Raw genomic sequence first — 18,910 nt, forward strand, 5'->3', positions numbered from 1 at the left:
TTGTAAGGGTGGGAAAAGCTAAAAATAGCACAAATTCAGGTTTAAGGCTCGAAATTTGTAATATGTGACTTTTTGCTAAAAAAAAGATTGAAATGTGGCTACTATCATTCCAAATGATCAGTTAAGACTAAATAATCAATTGTTTTCTTATTTTGGGGGTTTACCACTTTTCGCTTTAAAGAGCAAAAAAAGTTGATCAGCAATTTTTTGTTTTGCTAATTCCTTAATCCTTGGTCAATTTGTAATTAAAAAAATCCTATCTGAGCACAATGCGACTTAAATTACAATATTCACAGCTCAATTTAAACTGACTGTAATGTATGACTTTAATAGAATATACTTGAAAATTTCATTTTGGACTACAGGAACATAAACTTTCAATATCAATATCAGGTTTGGTAAATTTTTTCTTGTTTGTCCTACTGCTTTAAGGACTTTCCACTATTTTTACAATGAGTTTAGTAAAAAATCCAAGGTTTTGAAGAGTCAAGAATAATGACCCCCTTTTTTCACCAGGTTTCAGTAATGGGACTATTAATTGATCAGAATTGCAGTTATGGTCATTAAACTGTTTTTATTTACTATCAGTTAATAAAATTTAAGGTAGACAACTTTCATTTGAGACAATAAATGGGATTGTGGAGAGTTTATGCACTGTTTACATTAGGCCATATTATCTGTCAAATATATGGTATGACGCAATGATATAAGGGGTAAAAATCAAATAAATTCATTAAATCTTCATACCGACAAGTTTTTTGGGTAGAAAACAACCTATGTTTTAATGTTGAACACCACAGAAACAACTTACTGTGAATTCATAACAATTTAGGACATTATTTTATATGAAAGCATATTGTAAGGGTGGGAAAAGCTAAAAATAGCACAAATTCAGGTTTAAGGCTCGAAATTTGTAATATGTGACTTTTTGCTAAAAAAAAGATTGAAATGTGGCTACTATCATTCCAAATGATCAGTTAAGACTAAATAATCAATTGTTTTCTTATTTTGGGGGTTTACCACTTTTCGCTTTAAAGAGCAAAAAAAGTTGATCAGCAATTTTTTGTTTTGCTAATTCCTTAATCCTTGGTCAATTTGTAATTAAAAAAATCCTATCTGAGCACAATGCGACTTAAATTACAATATTCACAGCTCAATTTAAACTGACTGTAATGTATGACTTTAATAGAATATACTTGAAAATTTCATTTTGGACTACAGGAACATAAACTTTCAATATCAAGATCAGGTTTGGTAAATTTTTTCTTGTTTGTCCTACTGCTTTAAGGACTTTCCACTATTTTTACAATGAGTTTAGTAAAAAATCCAAGGTTTTGAAGAGTCAAGAATAATGACCCCCTTTTTTCACCAGGTTTCAGTAATGGGACTATTAATTGATCAGAATTGCAGTTATGGTCATTAAACTGTTTTTATTTACTATCAGTTAATAAAATTTAAGGTAGACAACTTTCATTTGAGACAATAAATGGGATTGTGGAGAGTTTATGCACTGTTTACATTAGGCCATATTATCTGTCAAATATATGGTATGACGCAATGATATAAGGGGTAAAAATCAAATAAATTCATTAAATCTTCATACCGACAAGTTTTTTGGGTAGTAAACAGCCTATGTTTTAATGTTGAATACCACAGAAACAACTTACTGTGAATTCATAACAATTTAGGACATTATTTTATATGAAAGCATATTGTCAGGGTGGGAAAAGCTAAAAATAGCACAAATGCAGGTTTAAGGCTCGAAATTTGCAATATGTGACTTTTTCCCGAAAAAAAAAGATTGAAATGCGGCTACTATCATTCCAAATGATCAGTGAAGACAAAAAAATCAATAGTTTTCTGATTTTGGGGTTTCACCATTTTTCGCTTAAAAGAGCAAAAAAAGCTGATCAGAATTTTTTTGTTTTCCTTTATTCTTAATGCTTGGTCAATTTGTAGTAAAAAAAAATCCTATATGAGCATAATGCGACTTAAATTACAATATTCACAGCTCAATTTAAACTGACTGTAATTTATGAGTTTAATAGAAAATACTTGAAAATTTCATTTTGGACTACAGAAACATAAACTTTCAATATCAAGATCAGGTTTGGTTTATTTTTTTCTTGTTTGTCCTACTGCTTTAAAGACTTTCCACTATTTTTACAATGAGTTTAGTAAAAAATCCAAGGTTTTGATGAGTCAAGAAATAATGACCCCCCTTTTTTCACCAGGTTTCAGTAATGGGACTATTAATTGATCAGAAGTGCAGTTATGGTCATTAAACTGTTTTTATTTACTATCAGTCAATAAAATATAAGATAGACAACTTTCATTTGAGACAATCAATGGGATTGTGGAGAGTTTATGCACTGTTTACATTAGGCTATATTATCTGTCAAATACATGGTATGACGCAATGATATAAGGGGTAAAAATCAAATAAATTCATTAAATCTTCATGACGACAAGTTTTTTTGGGTAGAAAACAACCTATGTTTTAATGTTGAACACCACAGAAACAACTTACTGTGAATTCATAACAATTTAGGACATTATTTTATATGAAAGCATATTGTAAGGGTGGGAAAAGCTAAAAATAGCACAAATTCAGGTTTAAGGCTCGAAATTTGTAATATGTGACTTTTTGCTAAAAAAAAGATTGAAATGTGGCTACTATCATTCCAAATGATCAGTTAAGACTAAATAATCAATTGTTTTCTTATTTTGGGGGTTTACCACTTTTCGCTTTAAAGAGCAAAAAAAGTTGATCAGCAATTTTTTGTTTTGCTAATTCCTTAATCCTTGGTCAATTTGTAATTAAAAAAATCCTATCTGAGCACAATGCGACTTAAATTACAATATTCACAGCTCAATTTAAACTGACTGTAATGTATGACTTTAATAGAATATACTTGAAAATTTCATTTTGGACTACAGGAACATAAACTTTCAATATCAATATCAGGTTTGGTAAATTTTTTCTTGTTTGTCCTACTGCTTTAAGGACTTTCCACTATTTTTACAATGAGTTTAGTAAAAAATCCAAGGTTTTGAAGAGTCAAGAATAATGACCCCCTTTTTTCACCAGGTTTCAGTAATGGGACTATTAATTGATCAGAATTGCAGTTATGGTCATTAAACTGTTTTTATTTACTATCAGTTAATAAAATTTAAGGTAGACAACTTTCATTTGAGACAATAAATGGGATTGTGGAGAGTTTATGCACTGTTTACATTAGGCCATATTATCTGTCAAATATATGGTATGACGCAATGATATAAGGGGTAAAAATCAAATAAATTCATTAAATCTTCATACCGACAAGTTTTTTGGGTAGTAAACAGCCTATGTTTTAATGTTGAATACCACAGAAACAACTTACTGTGAATTCATAACAATTTAGGACATTATTTTATATGAAAGCATATTGTCAGGGTGGGAAAAGCTAAAAATAGCACAAATGCAGGTTTAAGGCTCGAAATTTGCAATATGTGACTTTTTCCCGAAAAAAAAAAGATTGAAATGCGGCTACTATCATTCCAAATGATCAGTGAAGACAAAAAAATCAATAGTTTTCTGATTTTGGGGTTTCACCATTTTTCGCTTAAAAGAGCAAAAAAAGCTGATCAGAATTTTTTTGTTTTCCTTTATTCTTAATGCTTGGTCAATTTGTAGTAAAAAAAAATCCTATATGAGCATAATGCGACTTAAATTACAATATTCACAGCTCAATTTAAACTGACTGTAATTTATGACTTTAATAGAAAATACTTGAAAATTTCATTTTGGACTACAGAAACATAAACTTTCAATATCAAGATCAGGTTTGGTTTATTTTTTTCTTGTTTGTCCTACTGCTTTAAAGACTTTCCACTATTTTTACAATGAGTTTAGTAACAAATCCAAGGTTTTGATGAGTCAAGAAATAATGACCCCCCTTTTTTCACCAGGTTTCAGTAATGGGACTATTAATTGATCAGAAGTGCAGTTATGGTCATTAAACTGTTTTTATTTACTATCAGTCAATAAAATATAAGATAGACAACTTTCATTTGAGACAATCAATGGGATTGTGGAGAGTTTATGCACTGTTTACATTAGGCTATATTATCTGTCAAATACATGGTATGACGCAATGATATAAGGGGTAAAAATCAAATAAATTCATTAAATCTTCATGACGACAAGTTTTTTTGGGTAGAAAACAACCTATGTTTTAATGTTGAACACCACAGAAACAACTTACTGTGAATTCATAACAATTTAGGACATTATTTTATATGAAAGCATATTGTAAGGGTGGGAAAAGCTAAAAATAGCACAAATTCAGGTTTAAGGCTCGAAATTTGTAATATGTGACTTTTTGCTAAAAAAAAGATTGAAATGTGGCTACTATCATTCCAAATGATCAGTTAAGACTAAATAATCAATTGTTTTCTGATTTTGGGGGTTTACCACTTTTCGCTTTAAAGAGCAAAAAAAGTTGATCAGCAATTTTTTGTTTTGCTAATTCCTTAATCCTTGGTCAATTTGTAATTAAAAAAATCCTATCTGAGCACAATGCGACTTAAATTACAATATTCACAGCTCAATTTAAACTGACTGTAATGTATGACTTTAATAGAATATACTTGAAAATTTCATTTTGGACTACAGGAACATAAACTTTCAATATCAAGATCAGGTTTGGTAAATTTTTTCTTGTTTGTCCTACTGCTTTAAGGACTTTCCACTATTTTTACAATGAGTTTAGTAAAAAATCCAAGGATTTGAAGAGTCAAGAATAATGACCCCCTTTTTTCACCAGGTTTCAGTAATGGGACTATTAATTGATCAGAATTGCAGTTATGGTCATTAAACTGTTTTTATTTACTATCAGTTAAAAAAATTTAAGGTAGAAACTTTCATTTGAGACAATAAATGGGATTGTGGAGAGTTTATGCACTGTTTACATTAGGCTATATTATCTGTCAAATACATGGTATGACGCAATGATATAAGGGGTAAAAATCAAATAAATTCATTAAATTTTCATGCCGACAAGTTTTTTTTGGTAGTAAACAGCCTATGTTTTAATGTTGATTACAACAGAAACAACTTACTGTGAATTCATAACAATTTAGGACATTATTTTATATGAAAGCATATTGTCAGGGTGGGAAAAGCTAAAAATAGCACAAATGCAGGTTTAAGGCTCGAAATTTGCAATATGTGACTTTTTGCCAAAAAAAAAGATTGAAATGCGGCTACTATCATTCCAAATGAGCAGTTAAGACAAAAAAATCAATTGTTTTCTGATTTTGGGGTTTCACCACTTTTCGCTTTAAAGAGCAAATAAAGTTGATCAGATTTTTTTTGTTTTCCTTTATTCTTAATGCTTGGTCAATTTGTAGTAAAAAAAAATCCTATCTGAGCATAATGCGACTTAAATTACAATATTCACAGCTCAATTTAAACTGACTGCTGTTTTTATTTACTATTAGTCAATAAAATATAAGATAGACAACTTTCATTTGAGACAATAAATGGGATTGTGGAGAGTTTATGCACTGTTTACATTAGGCTATATTATCTGTCAAATAAATGGTATGACGCAATGATATAAGGGGTAAAAATCAAATAAATTCATTAAATCTTCCTGACGACAAGTTTCTTGGGTAATAAACAACCTATGTTTTAATGTTGAATACCACAGAAACAACTTACTCTGAATTCATAACAATTGAGGACATTATTTTATATGAAACCATATTGTCAGGGTGGGAAAAGATAAAAATAGCACAAATTCAGGTTTAAGGCTCGAAATTTGCAATATGTGACTTGTTGCCAAAAAAAAAGATTGAAATGTGGCTACTATCATTCCAAATGATCAGTTAAGACAAAATAATCAATTGTTTTCTGATTTTGGGGTTTCACCACTTTTCAATTTAAAGAGCAAAAAAAGTTGATCAGGAATTTTTTGTTTTGCTTTATTCTTAATCCTTGGTCAATTTGTAGTAAAACAAATCCTATCTGAGCATAATGCGACTTAAATTACAATATTCACAGCTCAATTTAAACTGACTGTAATGTATGACTTTAATAGAATATACTTGAAAATTTCATTTTGGACTACAGGAACATAAACTTTCAATATCAAGATCAGGTTTGGTAAATTTTTTCTTGTTTGTCCTACATGTGTACTGCTTTAAAGACTTTCCACTATTTTTACAATGAGTTTAGTAAAAAATCCAAGGTTTTGAAGAGTCAAGAATAATGACCCCCCTTTTTTCACCAGGTTTTAGTAATGGGACTATTAATTGATCAAAAGTGCAGTTATGGTCATTAAAACTGTTTTTATTTACTATCAGTCAATAAAATTTAAGGTAGAAACTTTCATTTGAGACAATAAATGGGATTGTGGAGAGTTTATGCACTGTTTACATTAGGCTATATTATCTGTCAAATACAAGGTATGACGCAATGATATAAGGGGTAAAAATCAAATAAATTCATTAAATTTTCATGCCGACAAGTTTTGTGGGTAGTAAACAGCCTATGTTCTAATGTTGATTACCACAGAAACAACTTACTGTGAATTCATAACAATTTAGAACATTATTTTATATGAAAGCATATTGTCAGGATGGGAAAAGCTAAAAATAGCACAAATTCAGGTTTAAAGATCGAAATTTGCAATATGTGACTTTTTGCTATAAAAAAGATTGAAATGTGGCTACTATCATTCCAAATGATCATTAAGACAAAATAATCAATTGTTTTCTGATTTTGGGGTTTCACCACTTTTCGCTTTAAAGAGCAAAAAAAGTTGATCAGCAATTTTTTGTTTTGCTTTATTCTTAATGCTTGGTCAATTTGTAGTAAAAAAAAATCCTATCTGAGCATAATGCGACTTAAATTACAATATTCACAGCTCAATTTAAACTGACTGCAATGTATGACTTTAATAGAATATACTTGAAAATTTCATTTTGGACTACAGGAACATAAACTTTCAATATCAAGATCAGGTTTGGTTTATTTTTTCTTGTTTGTCCTACTGCTTTAAAGACTTTCCACTATTTTTACAATGAGTTTAGTAAAAAATCCAAGGTTTTGAAGAGCCAAGAAATAATGACTCCCCTTTTTTCACCAGGTTTCAGTAATGGGACTATTAATTGATCAAAAGTGCAGTTATGGTCATTAAACTGTTTTTATTTACTATCAGTCAATAAAATATAAGGTAGAAAACTTTCATTTGAGACAATAAATGGGATTGTGGAGAGTTTATGCACTGTTTACATTAGGCTATATTATCTGTCAAATACATGGTTTGACGCAATGATATAAGGGGTTAAAATCAAATAAATTCATTAAATCTTCATGACGACAAGTTTCTTGGGTAATAAACAACCTATGTTTTAATGTTGAATACCACAGAAACAACTTACTGTGAATTCATAACAGTTTGGACATTATTTTGTATGAAACCATATTGTCAGGGTGGGAAAAGCTAAAAAATAGCACAAATTCAGGTTTAAGAATCAAAATTTGCAATATGTGACTTTTTGCCAAAAAAAAGATTGAAATGTGGCTACTATCATTCCAAATGATCAGTGAAGACAAAAAAATCAATTGTTTTCTGATTTTGGGGTTTCACCACTTTTCGCTTTAAAGATAAAAAAAAATTGATCAGAAATTTTTTGTTTTGCTTTATCCTTAATCCTTGGTCAATTTGTAGTTAAAAAAATCCTATCTGAGCACAATGCGACTTAAATTACAAAATTCACAGCTCAATTTAAACTGACTGTAATGTATGACTTTAATAGAATATACTTGAAAATTTCATTTTGGACTACAGGAACATAAACTTTCAATATCAAGATCAGGTTTGGTTTATTTTTTCTTGTTTGTCCTACATGTGTACTGCTTTAAAGACTTTCCACTATTTTTACAATGAGTTTAGTAAAAAATCCAAGGTTTTGAAGAGTCAAGAAATAATGACCCCCCCTTTTTTCACCAGGTTCCAGTAATGGGACTATTAATTGATCAAAAGTGCAGTTATGGTCATTAAACTGTTTTAGTTACTATCAGTCAATAAAATATAAGGTAGAAAACTTTCTTTGAGACAATAAATAGGATTGTGGAGAGTTTATGCACTGTTTACATTAGGCTATACTATCTGTCAAATACATGGTATGATGCAATCACTACAAAAGTCTAAAAGTCTGAAAAGACCAGTTTTTGTCTTAATTTCCATGAACTTTTACTCGACATTCTCCAAAAGTATGACTTGTGTCTTAATTTTTCTTGACAAATTCTCATTTATATTAAATTTGTATGAAATTTACTCGACATATTCTCGACATTCTGAATATGGTCTTAAAATTTCTTGACAAATTCTTGACATTTGAATACTGTCTTGAAATTTCTCGACATATTCTCGACATTCTTATTTTTTCTCAGTATGGCTTGACATATTCTGAACATTTTGAATCGTGTCTTAAATTTACTTGACAGTTCTGAGTTTTAAAAATCATGACCAATATTCATGATATAACTTTAATCTTTATTTCTCTTTGTATGAAATACTGTTGTTTCAAGTTACACTTCTGTACAACAAAAATAAAAGTTGGGCATGTAAAATAATTGAAAATTTGGGTATATAAATATTTTTACAAATGCAAATATGGCTATGAAATCTGTAGTATAAAATAATTCAAATGTGGGTGTGTTGATATAAAACAATTTCAATGTGGGTTTTTAAATAATTACAAATTTTGATTCCTAAATCTTATAGATTAAATGATTCAAACCAATCATACTGTAGACATATTTCATTCTACAGTCATAATATTCAATGTTGATATAGTAAATAATTATTATACCAAAATGTGGTTTATATAAATAGCAAATTATGATGATATACAAATCATTCACTTAACAGAAGAAACATTTGTGTAATGTCATCTGTTGGAATATATTAAGTATTACACATGGACAGGATGTTCCCCATAAAATTAAGGTATTCCACACCCCAGAGTACACGCAACTGTCAAATAGAAGTTATTGCTTTACCTGTAATCAGCCATACAACTTATCAGTTGACCGACCATGCCACTACAATTTTAAAAAGTTTGTTGATAGATAAAAATGAAAATCATCATGTTGATGAAAAAATATTGAATTGAAATGGATTTTCTTCATCAAAATTATGAAGTTAATTATTTTAACATAACAACAAATTGAATAATTCCCAAAGATTAAAAGAAAATTATTATCTACTCCAGGAATAATAAAAAAAATGTATTTATAATGGGTCCCATCAATGATTTCTATAGAAATCATCGGTCTTATAAAATGGTTCTCAAACAGACATGCATAATATAGATCTAAACATTTTTTTTTTCAGGGAGGAGTTATCACAAATATTTATTTTTGATAAAAAATTATAAAATTCAACACTCAAATTTGAATAAAAAAATAAAAAATGTTTTTGGGTTGTTCTAAAAAATGAATAAGGCTTTTGAATCAAGATGGGAACAAATTTTTTGGCCTAAACGAAAGCCCCCCCCCCCCCCTCTTTTTTTAGCCACACACACCCAAAAGATGAATTGTGGGGTCAAAAAGAGATACAAGACACCTATTTTAGTAAAGCAAATTTGACTGGCAGTTTTGCGAACGGCAAAAATCTAAATGCTGTTTGTCAATACCTTCGACTTATATTCCAAGTGAAAACAATTACCGGTACTTAAATGTTTAATAAAAATAAAACAAAATTAAACTACATGGGGGATTATTCAGGGTATTCCAACTTAGTTGCACCAAAAGGTTATCTTACTATACCAAATTAATCCTTGATTCTTCAAAGTTTAGTCTAGCCATAATAAAAAGGAGTATACAACAGCAATAGAATGTCATAAACAGTGCAGAAAAAGTCTGTTCACATTTCAGGCGAATTTTAAACTGTTGAGATAGTGTCAAGACATATTTAAGACTGTCAAGAATGTGTCGAGACATATTCAGACATTATTTAGAATGTCAAGAATATGTCGAGACATATTCAGACATTATTAAGAATGTCAAGAATATGTCAAGACAGATCGAGACAAATTTAAGACAGTCAAGAATTGGTCGAGACTAATCCAGACTCTTATCAGATGATACAGGAAGTATCGAGAAATTTTAAGACAATGTTCATACTGTCAAGACACTTGTCAAGAAAAATCAAGAACCTTATTAGACAAATTCATACTATGTCAAGAATGTTTAAAAATTATTCAGACAAATTAAGAATGTCGAGTAAAAATTCATGCAAATTCAGACAAAAACTGGTCTTTTCAGACTTTTTGACTTTTGTAGTGAATGATATAAGGGGTAAAAATTAAAATAAATTCATTAAATCTTCATGACGACAAGTTTTTTTGGGTAGTAAACAACCTATGTTTTAATGTTGAATACCACAGAAACAACTTACTGTGAATTCATAACAATTGAAGACATTATTTTATATGAAAGCATAGTGTCAGGGTGGGAAAAACTAAAAATAACACAAATTCAGGTTTAAGGCTCGAAATTTGCAATATGTGACTTTTTGCTAAAAAAAAAGATTGAAATGTGGCTACTATCATTCCATATGATCAGTTAAGACAAAAAAAATCAATTGTTTTCTGATTTTGGGGTTTCACCACTTTTCGCTTTAAAGAGCGAAAAAGAAAAAAAATTTGATCAGAAAATTTTTGTTTTGCTTTATTCTAAATCCTTGGTAAATTTGTAGTAAAAAAAATCCTATCTGAGCATAATGCGACTTTAATTACAATTGTCACAGCTCAATTTAAACTGACTGTAATGTATGACTTTAATAGAAAAAACTTGAAAATTTCATTTTGGACTACATGAACATAAACTTTCAATATCAAGATCAGGTTTGGTTTATTTTTTCTTGTTTGTCCTACTGCTTTAAAGACTTTCCACTATTTTTACAATGAGTTTAGTAAAAAAACCAAGGTTTTGAAGAGTCAAGAAATAATGACCCCCCTTTTTTCACCAGGTTTCAGTAATGGGACTATTAATTGATCAAAAGTGCAGTTATGGTCATTAAACTGTTTTTATTTACTATCAGTCAATAAAATTTAAGGTAGAAAAATTTCATTTGAGACAATAAATGGGATTATGGAGAGTTTATGCACTGTTTACATTAAGCTATATTATCTGTCAAATACATGGTATAACGCAATGATATAAGGGGTAAAAATCAAATAAATTCATTAAATCTTCATGACGACAAGTTTTTTTGGGTGGTAAAGAACCTATGTTTTAATGTTGAATAGCACAGAAACAATTTATTGTGAATTCATAACAATTTAGGACATTATTTTATATGAAAGCATATTGTCAGGCTGGGAAAAGCTAAAAATAGCACTAATTCAGGTTTAAGGCTCGAAAGTTGCAATATGTGACTTTTTGCCAAAAAAAAAAGATTGAAATGTGGCTACTATCATTCCAAATGATCAATTAAGACAAAAAAAATCAATTGTTTTCTGATTTTTGGGTTTCACCGCTTTTCGCTTTAAAGGTGTCAGACCACCAATTAAAAATCCATATCTGTTCAACCAAATTTTGCAATTTTCACAGCTTTCTAAATATTTTACCTTAAGTTTAACTTCATAGAAACCAGGTATATCCTGAATTGTACAGGTATCACCTTTCTACATGCCAATTTTCAACATACCTTGAAAATCTTATAAGAAAGAAGAGACCTCCCGAACTGAGGTACCACTAAAAATAACCCTTGGTTTTCGGGAAATCTTACAATAAGTATACTATGGAGCGCATTAATCCTCAATGTTTAATGGAAACTCATAGACAAGTAAATCTTGGCTCAAAATGGTCTTAATATATTTCTCTTTCACCAAAAGTTTCATTTCTGCAAATTTGTTGGTTAGTTTAAGTAAACAATGACATCAAAAGCACTATTTTTTGTCCGAGTAGGCCTTCTTTTACATACGTTCTAAATTGGAGGGAGTAATTGGTGGTCTGACACCTAAAGAGCAAAAAAAGTTGATCAGAAATTGTTTGTTTTGCTTTATTCTTAATCCTTGGTCAATTTGTAATAAAACAATCCTATGTGAGCATAATGCGACTTAAATTACAATATTCACAGCTCAATTTAAACTGACTGTAATGTATGACTTTAATAGAAAATACTTGAAAATTTCATTTTGGACTACAGGAACATAAACTTTCAATATCAAGATCAGGTTTGTTTTTTTTTTCTTGTTTGTCCTACTGCTTCAAAGACGTTCCACTATTTTTACAATGAGTTTAGTAAAAATTCCAAGGTTTTGATATTGCCCGTAGGTAATATTGTTTATGACAGGAACATTTATTTTCACACCTTTAACTTATATGACTGTTAATTATATCGTGATTATGGAAATGAGCTTTCAATCAAAGAGTTTTGAATGCCTTATAACATTCCGACAAGAATTTATAAATTGTAAAACAAACAAATAATTTGTCCCTGCCCATTATTGTAATAGAAGTTTTCAATGAACACTTTAACCTAGAATGACCAAGCGAGGATTTTGACAATTCAAAATTTTTTCAATGAATTCCTATTTTTTTGTTTGTTTTTTTATTGATCAAACCAAGGAGGTAATATGATTTTCTAAATCAAAATGAAATCCACGAATTACGTATCTGATTTTTTTTTTGTAATCAGCAATCCACGAATTTACGTATACCACGAAACGTCTTTTTTTCTCTATCCACGAACATTGATACCCACGAAAATAAATGAATCCACAGTAATCACAAATTAATACAATGTTGACGTCGCCGCCGCCGGAAACAACATACCTTTGTCTCGATTATTGACTCTGTCAAGGCGAGACAAAAAAGGGGTGCAATTTGATTGTTTTACTTCCGGTGATAGTTATTATCTTATATGCAGTGAAATATTATGTGAAATTTTCATTGTAGTACTGGACAGGATAAATCTTTACTCATTTCAAATATTTCCTTATTTGAAACAAAGATAAATTCTGCACTTTTTTTTGAAAAATGGCAATTTAACAAAGACGTATAGGAGAAAAACAATGGTGGTATTACTTCTTAGTCATTGTTTTGCTGAAGAATTTAATTACAATTAAATCTTTATGTATATTGGGATATTGCTCTGTGTTGAAGGCCATACCTTGAACTTTACTCATTACTGCCATTAAACAAATGTTGTCTCTGGTGGAAAGTTTGTCTCATTGACAATCATACAAGTTCTTATCTTTAGAAGATTTTGTAAATTGTAAAGTTTGATTGATGTATTATATTCAATTACCACAAACAATTTCTTGTCAAGTTCTATGCTTTATAACTTTGTAACGATACTCATGATATTAGCAAATACAAATTAAAGATTCAAGGAAAAACCTTTTTATTCTAAGAGATAAAAAAACGTAAAAAATATAATAGTTTCATTGCGTGCCCTTTCATTGTATGTTACACCTTTTCGGGTTTTTCTTTCATTCTTATGCATGTTATATTGTCATAATTTGGGTCTTTCAATTCGGTGGTGGTGCAAGGAGCACTTCAAACAAATCGGTAAAAGAATTGTCCAAATCACATTCCACTGCTGTGTTTGGCAGTAAGGTCTCGTCTGCGTTTCCACTGTTACTATAAATATTCCACTCATGTCGTACGTTTAGAATATATATCATATCATATTAGGCCATAAACGTTGTGAATGTTAGATCTAGATCGTTATTGATGTCAATTTCCGTGTTTGTAAGGCGCTAATTTCAAACGCACAACTGATTGAAATTTTTGTTACATAAATTTAGAGACAAACGCGCGCGGCTCCGTTATGGACACGGGTTTTTAAGAAAAATACTTTTTTCTCGACGACCTTTCGCAACACGCGGGTAATCCGACGAACGAGGTATTAATTTGGCGTGGCCTAAACGTTGTGAATGTTAGATCTAGATCGTTATTGATGTCAATTTCCGTGTTTGTAAGGCGCTAATTTCAAACGCACAACTGATTGAAATTTTTGTTACATAAATTTAGAGACAAACGCGCGCGGCTCCGTTACGGACGCGGGTTTTTAAGAAAAGTGCTTTTTTCTCGTCGACCTTTCACAACACGCGGGGAAATCCGACGAACGAGGTATTAATTTAGCCAAAAAAATAAACGTATTTTGGGCTCTAATTAACCACAACGCCACCAAGTCACAAACGGCTATGAAATAAACACATCCATGACTAAACGGATACTTGTAGGCCAATATTATGAGCAAACTTTCGCGGCTACTTATTATTTGAATGCAAAAAAACTGTACGTCCAACAATTGACGAAAAGGACTTTTTTTTCGAAAAAAGAAATGTATTTAAAACAAACAAGAGAAAGATAACTATATCTTACACATTCTGCAAGTCGTATATATCAAATTCATACAAATATTTCAGACACTATTTGTATTCTGAGTTTCAGACACTATTTTTATTCTGAGTATGAGATATTTTTTTTCTTTTTGTTCGCAAAATCAAATATCAATTATAATAAATTTTCGACTTCAATTCAAAGTGAATGCCCTTTTTTATTGCGTTTGGCGCAGATATAAGTTCTTTTGTAAAAAAAATACAACTTCAATATTGAACATAAAAATTTACAAATTCTATAATTTGAAATTGATTTCATTGAATTCACATAACATGTATACCACCATCTTGGATTGTAAAATAGCAATACACAATCGGTTTAGTTCTGTGATTATATCTGCAAGTTTTGAGACAGATTGACAAGCCTAGGACACCTGCAGTCTACCGGACAAGTCGGGCTTTAGCTGGCCCCTTTAAAAATGTATACTGTTTCAGAGATAATGGACGTCACATTAATCTCTGTAACAAATAAATGAACATAAATTGAAAATGGGGACAGGCGCAAAAATGCGGCGAGTTTAAACATGTTTTGTGAGATCTCAACCCTCCCCTTTACCTCTAGCATATGTAGAATAAACAAACACACAACAATACGCACAGGTAAACTCAGTTTAAAAGAATTCCGATTCTGGTGTTAAAATAGGTAACAGAAGAAACTTAACAAAATGACAATGATCAACGTTAATTAACAAAGGACTACTAGCATGCCAGCCCCAGACCTCAATATCACTGATTGAAAGATTATGTCTTCATCATATGAAATTCAAGCACAATCAAAGACTGTTAAATTAAAGTTAAATAAAGAAAAATAAATGTTTATTGCATTTTTTATACTGTTTCCACAAATAACAAACATTGATTTTTGTTTGAATCAATTTTTCAACCTAGCCATTTAAGGGGATATTAACTCTTGTAGTTAAATTTGTAGCTTGCAAAATAGAAGGCGACCTATACTTTTCAATCATACTTTTGAAAAACAGCATGGTAGAATATGTATTTCGGCAAATTATAGGTAAACTATATCCGAGATAATATATAGTAATGATCCTACTTAAAGAGTTTTCTTTTAATTTTTCTATTTTTCTGACCATCTAGTCTAAAACGAAAGTGCTCTTTACAGTGTTAGTTGTATTCAAAAAAAGTTGATGAATAAAATTCACCTAATTTAAATACACGTCTTTCAGATTTATGTCAGAGAATATACATGATTATCTTTACTAAGAGTTTCTTGAAAAAAATCTAAATAATAATATACTTATGAATGTGTATTTCATGGATTATGTTTAATGCTGAATGTCGTATAATCTTAGAAATAATAAAGAAATTTATTATGATCGTTTTTCTGAGTGTAAATTGTAGTTCATAAGGGTTTGTTGAATTTGTAGGTATTTCGGAAACAAATTGTTATTCGTAGTGTATTTCAAAAACCGTTTTATCTTTTACGTGAGAAAAAGTAAGGCAACAGTATCGATGATAAAATCTCATAAATCTATTTATAAGTGACAAATCTGGGTTATTGTTGCTCAGCCTTTAGTTTTTTATTTAGTGTTTTGTAGACTATTGGTTGTCTTTTCGTCGGTTCGGTTTTTTTTTTGTCATGATTTTGTCGGTCACTCTTTGACTGTTCTAAATTGAACGTGTGACCAAGATGAAATATACAATGTACTACATGTATATATAAAAGAAGATCAATTCACTTTACGATGTAAATAATCCCACTTTTGTATCTACACTAAAGCCTAATAAAGAAAAAGTAAAACACCAAAAATACCGAACTCCAAGGAAAATTCAAAACGGAAAGTCCTTTCACCATTGGCAAAATCAAAAGCTCAAACACATCAAACGAATGGAAAGCAACTGTCATATTCCTGACTTGGTACAGGCATTTTCTTATGTAGAAAATGGTGGATTAAATCTGGTTTTATAGCTAGCTAAACCTCTCACTTGTATGACAGTCGCATAAAATTCCATTATATTGACAACAATGTGTGAACAAAACAAACAGATATAATAGGTAAAAATGTCAAAATTGGAGTACAGCAGTCAACATTGTGTTATAATCTCCATCACTATAAGAACAAATAAACACAGTGATAAATACGTATTACATTGGATGACACAGCTTTTGAAAAACAATCCAAACAATCAAATTTAATATTACTTAAAAAATAAGTTGTTTTTTGAGGTTTTTGTTATTGATTTATCATTCTTTATAGCCAAAAATAAACACAACTGTAATTTATTGATATAATTGTCGGCCATAACATTAAAGTATATGAAACATTATATGATGAATGATTTCACCATAATTGTTTTTTCTATCATTGTGTATATTTCGAGGATCGAACTTGAATTGATCACTATGTACTTGATGTAATGTGTATTTATTGTTATTTACCCAAACACCCCCCCCCCACCCCCCCTTTCCAAGAAAATATCGAAAGGTAATAATAATAATATTATTATCAATATTATCATAATTATCGTTGAACAAAATAAATAAATAAAAAGAGATGTGTGTTTACGCGTAATTGAGATAGCAACATGAGGATGAAAACTCGAGAGGACATGCTTAAATTGGTCAATATACATTCTATAACAATAAACGTGTATTCAATTAATCTCTAAATCACATATGAATCTAAGAATTATGAATGAACTACCATAAACACAGAATGTGTCATTTAAAAAATATTCCGGCGGGTGATACTGGCTAATCAAAGCATGGTTTTAATATTAATGATTTTATCCGAAAACAATCGTTTTGCAGAAATTTCAGTCTATGAGTTGCTGCTCTCTTTATAACCTTTCATCCAACGGCGTATTGAAGTGAATGTAAGCAATAATAGACAACCGTACGGCCTTCAACTATGATAAAACCCTTACCATATAGTCGGCTATAAAAGGCCCCGACAGGAAAAAAATGAAACAGTTCAATTGAGAAAACAAACTATTATTGGTATATTCTAAATATATTTACGTTTGAAATATTGATAGATACTATTGCATTTTGTATTTTGATTTCAGGAACCTTTTTGTCCAACTTTGTTAGTAATGGGAATAGTACGTCCATTGTAATCTAAGACATTACTGCAAACATGTGGCTTTTAACCTAAACTTAGAATGTACCAACCATATAAAGGAATTGAACGAAATAGCATAATCAAGTACAGAACAATTCGTATTATGCAAGTAGCAATGATTGTTGGTTGTCTTGTATTTTTGTACGAGGAATATCGGTACCACGAGTAATTATATCATGGAAAAGAAAGGCCAAAGTCTAAAATTTCGCTTTGTACGTCTTCAAATAAAACATGTACTTTAAAAGTATTTCTCTCTTCTTATTTCAGACCTTTTTTTATTGTAAACTTTAAATAAATTGCATAGTGTGTGGAAATTGTCTTTGTTCGGTGTCTATATCATATTTGTTTTTCGTTATTGTTTTGAACATAAATTAGGCCGTTGCGTTTATAGTTTTAATGATCTTACATTTTGTCATGTCGGGGCTTTTCATAGCTTACTTAACGATATGAGTTTTGATGAAGACTGTACAGTAATCTATTGTTACTTAAATTTACGTCATGTGGTCACATTGGCAACCACAACACATCATATTTTCTTTAAGTATCTTTTGAATAGCCATTTGTTTCGATGAAAGCCTATTTAAAATTGGCTGAAACCATATTTGATTATTTAGTGACGTCCTCGTCGCTCAGTCTGTGACAGAAAGTTTTCACATTTACAAATATTCCACAACAGGTTATTTGTAAAATTATATCCATATTTATCACATTAAATAAGTCAAAGTTGGCCTGTCAACTATGAGGTTGTGAGTTCGAACTCGGATAGTGGCAAGATAACTTTTATGGATTAGGATTACCAGTTTTCTGCCAAAGGTCAGTGGTTCTCTCTGTGTACTTCGGTTTCTTCTACCAAAATAAAAAATTGACCGCAACGCTATAGCACATTTATCGTTACCATTTTTTAGCGATAATGGTTGTTCAAACAAGTTACAAGACAAGTGTTACTAGTGGAGCACGGTTTTAGTAAAGCTGTTTTGCCTGTATTATCTTGTGTAGCACGGTTTTGGTAAAGCTGTTTACCTGTACTGAATGTTTATCTTTTGTATAGTATTTAGTGAATTATTGTATGTTAATGGTCTTTATTTAAAAGACCATTCTGTTGTGTGTTCTTTGTTTATTTTCGATTTTTGATAGGCCTTTATTATCTCTTATTTATTCAAATCGTGCACACCTTCAGCAAAATTAGTCATTTCCATTTTTTACAAAGACTCTTAGATGTGCTACCACTATGTACTTAAACATTCATATTGACATTGCACATTGATATAAACTGTTAAGTATGATTACAACAAATATATATACTATGTGTCCCTGCACTACATCTTGCATGATTTGAATATCTTTGTTTGAGTACTGTCTATAACATGTCCATTTCTGTTATTATCGTTCTAACATAGCTGGTTCGGTAT

The sequence above is a fragment of the Mytilus californianus genome, unplaced genomic scaffold (assembly GCF_021869535.1).
Source record: "Mytilus californianus isolate M0D057914Y unplaced genomic scaffold, xbMytCali1.0.p SCAF_7, whole genome shotgun sequence".
In the NCBI taxonomy this organism is placed as follows: Eukaryota; Metazoa; Mollusca; class Bivalvia; order Mytilida; family Mytilidae; genus Mytilus; species Mytilus californianus.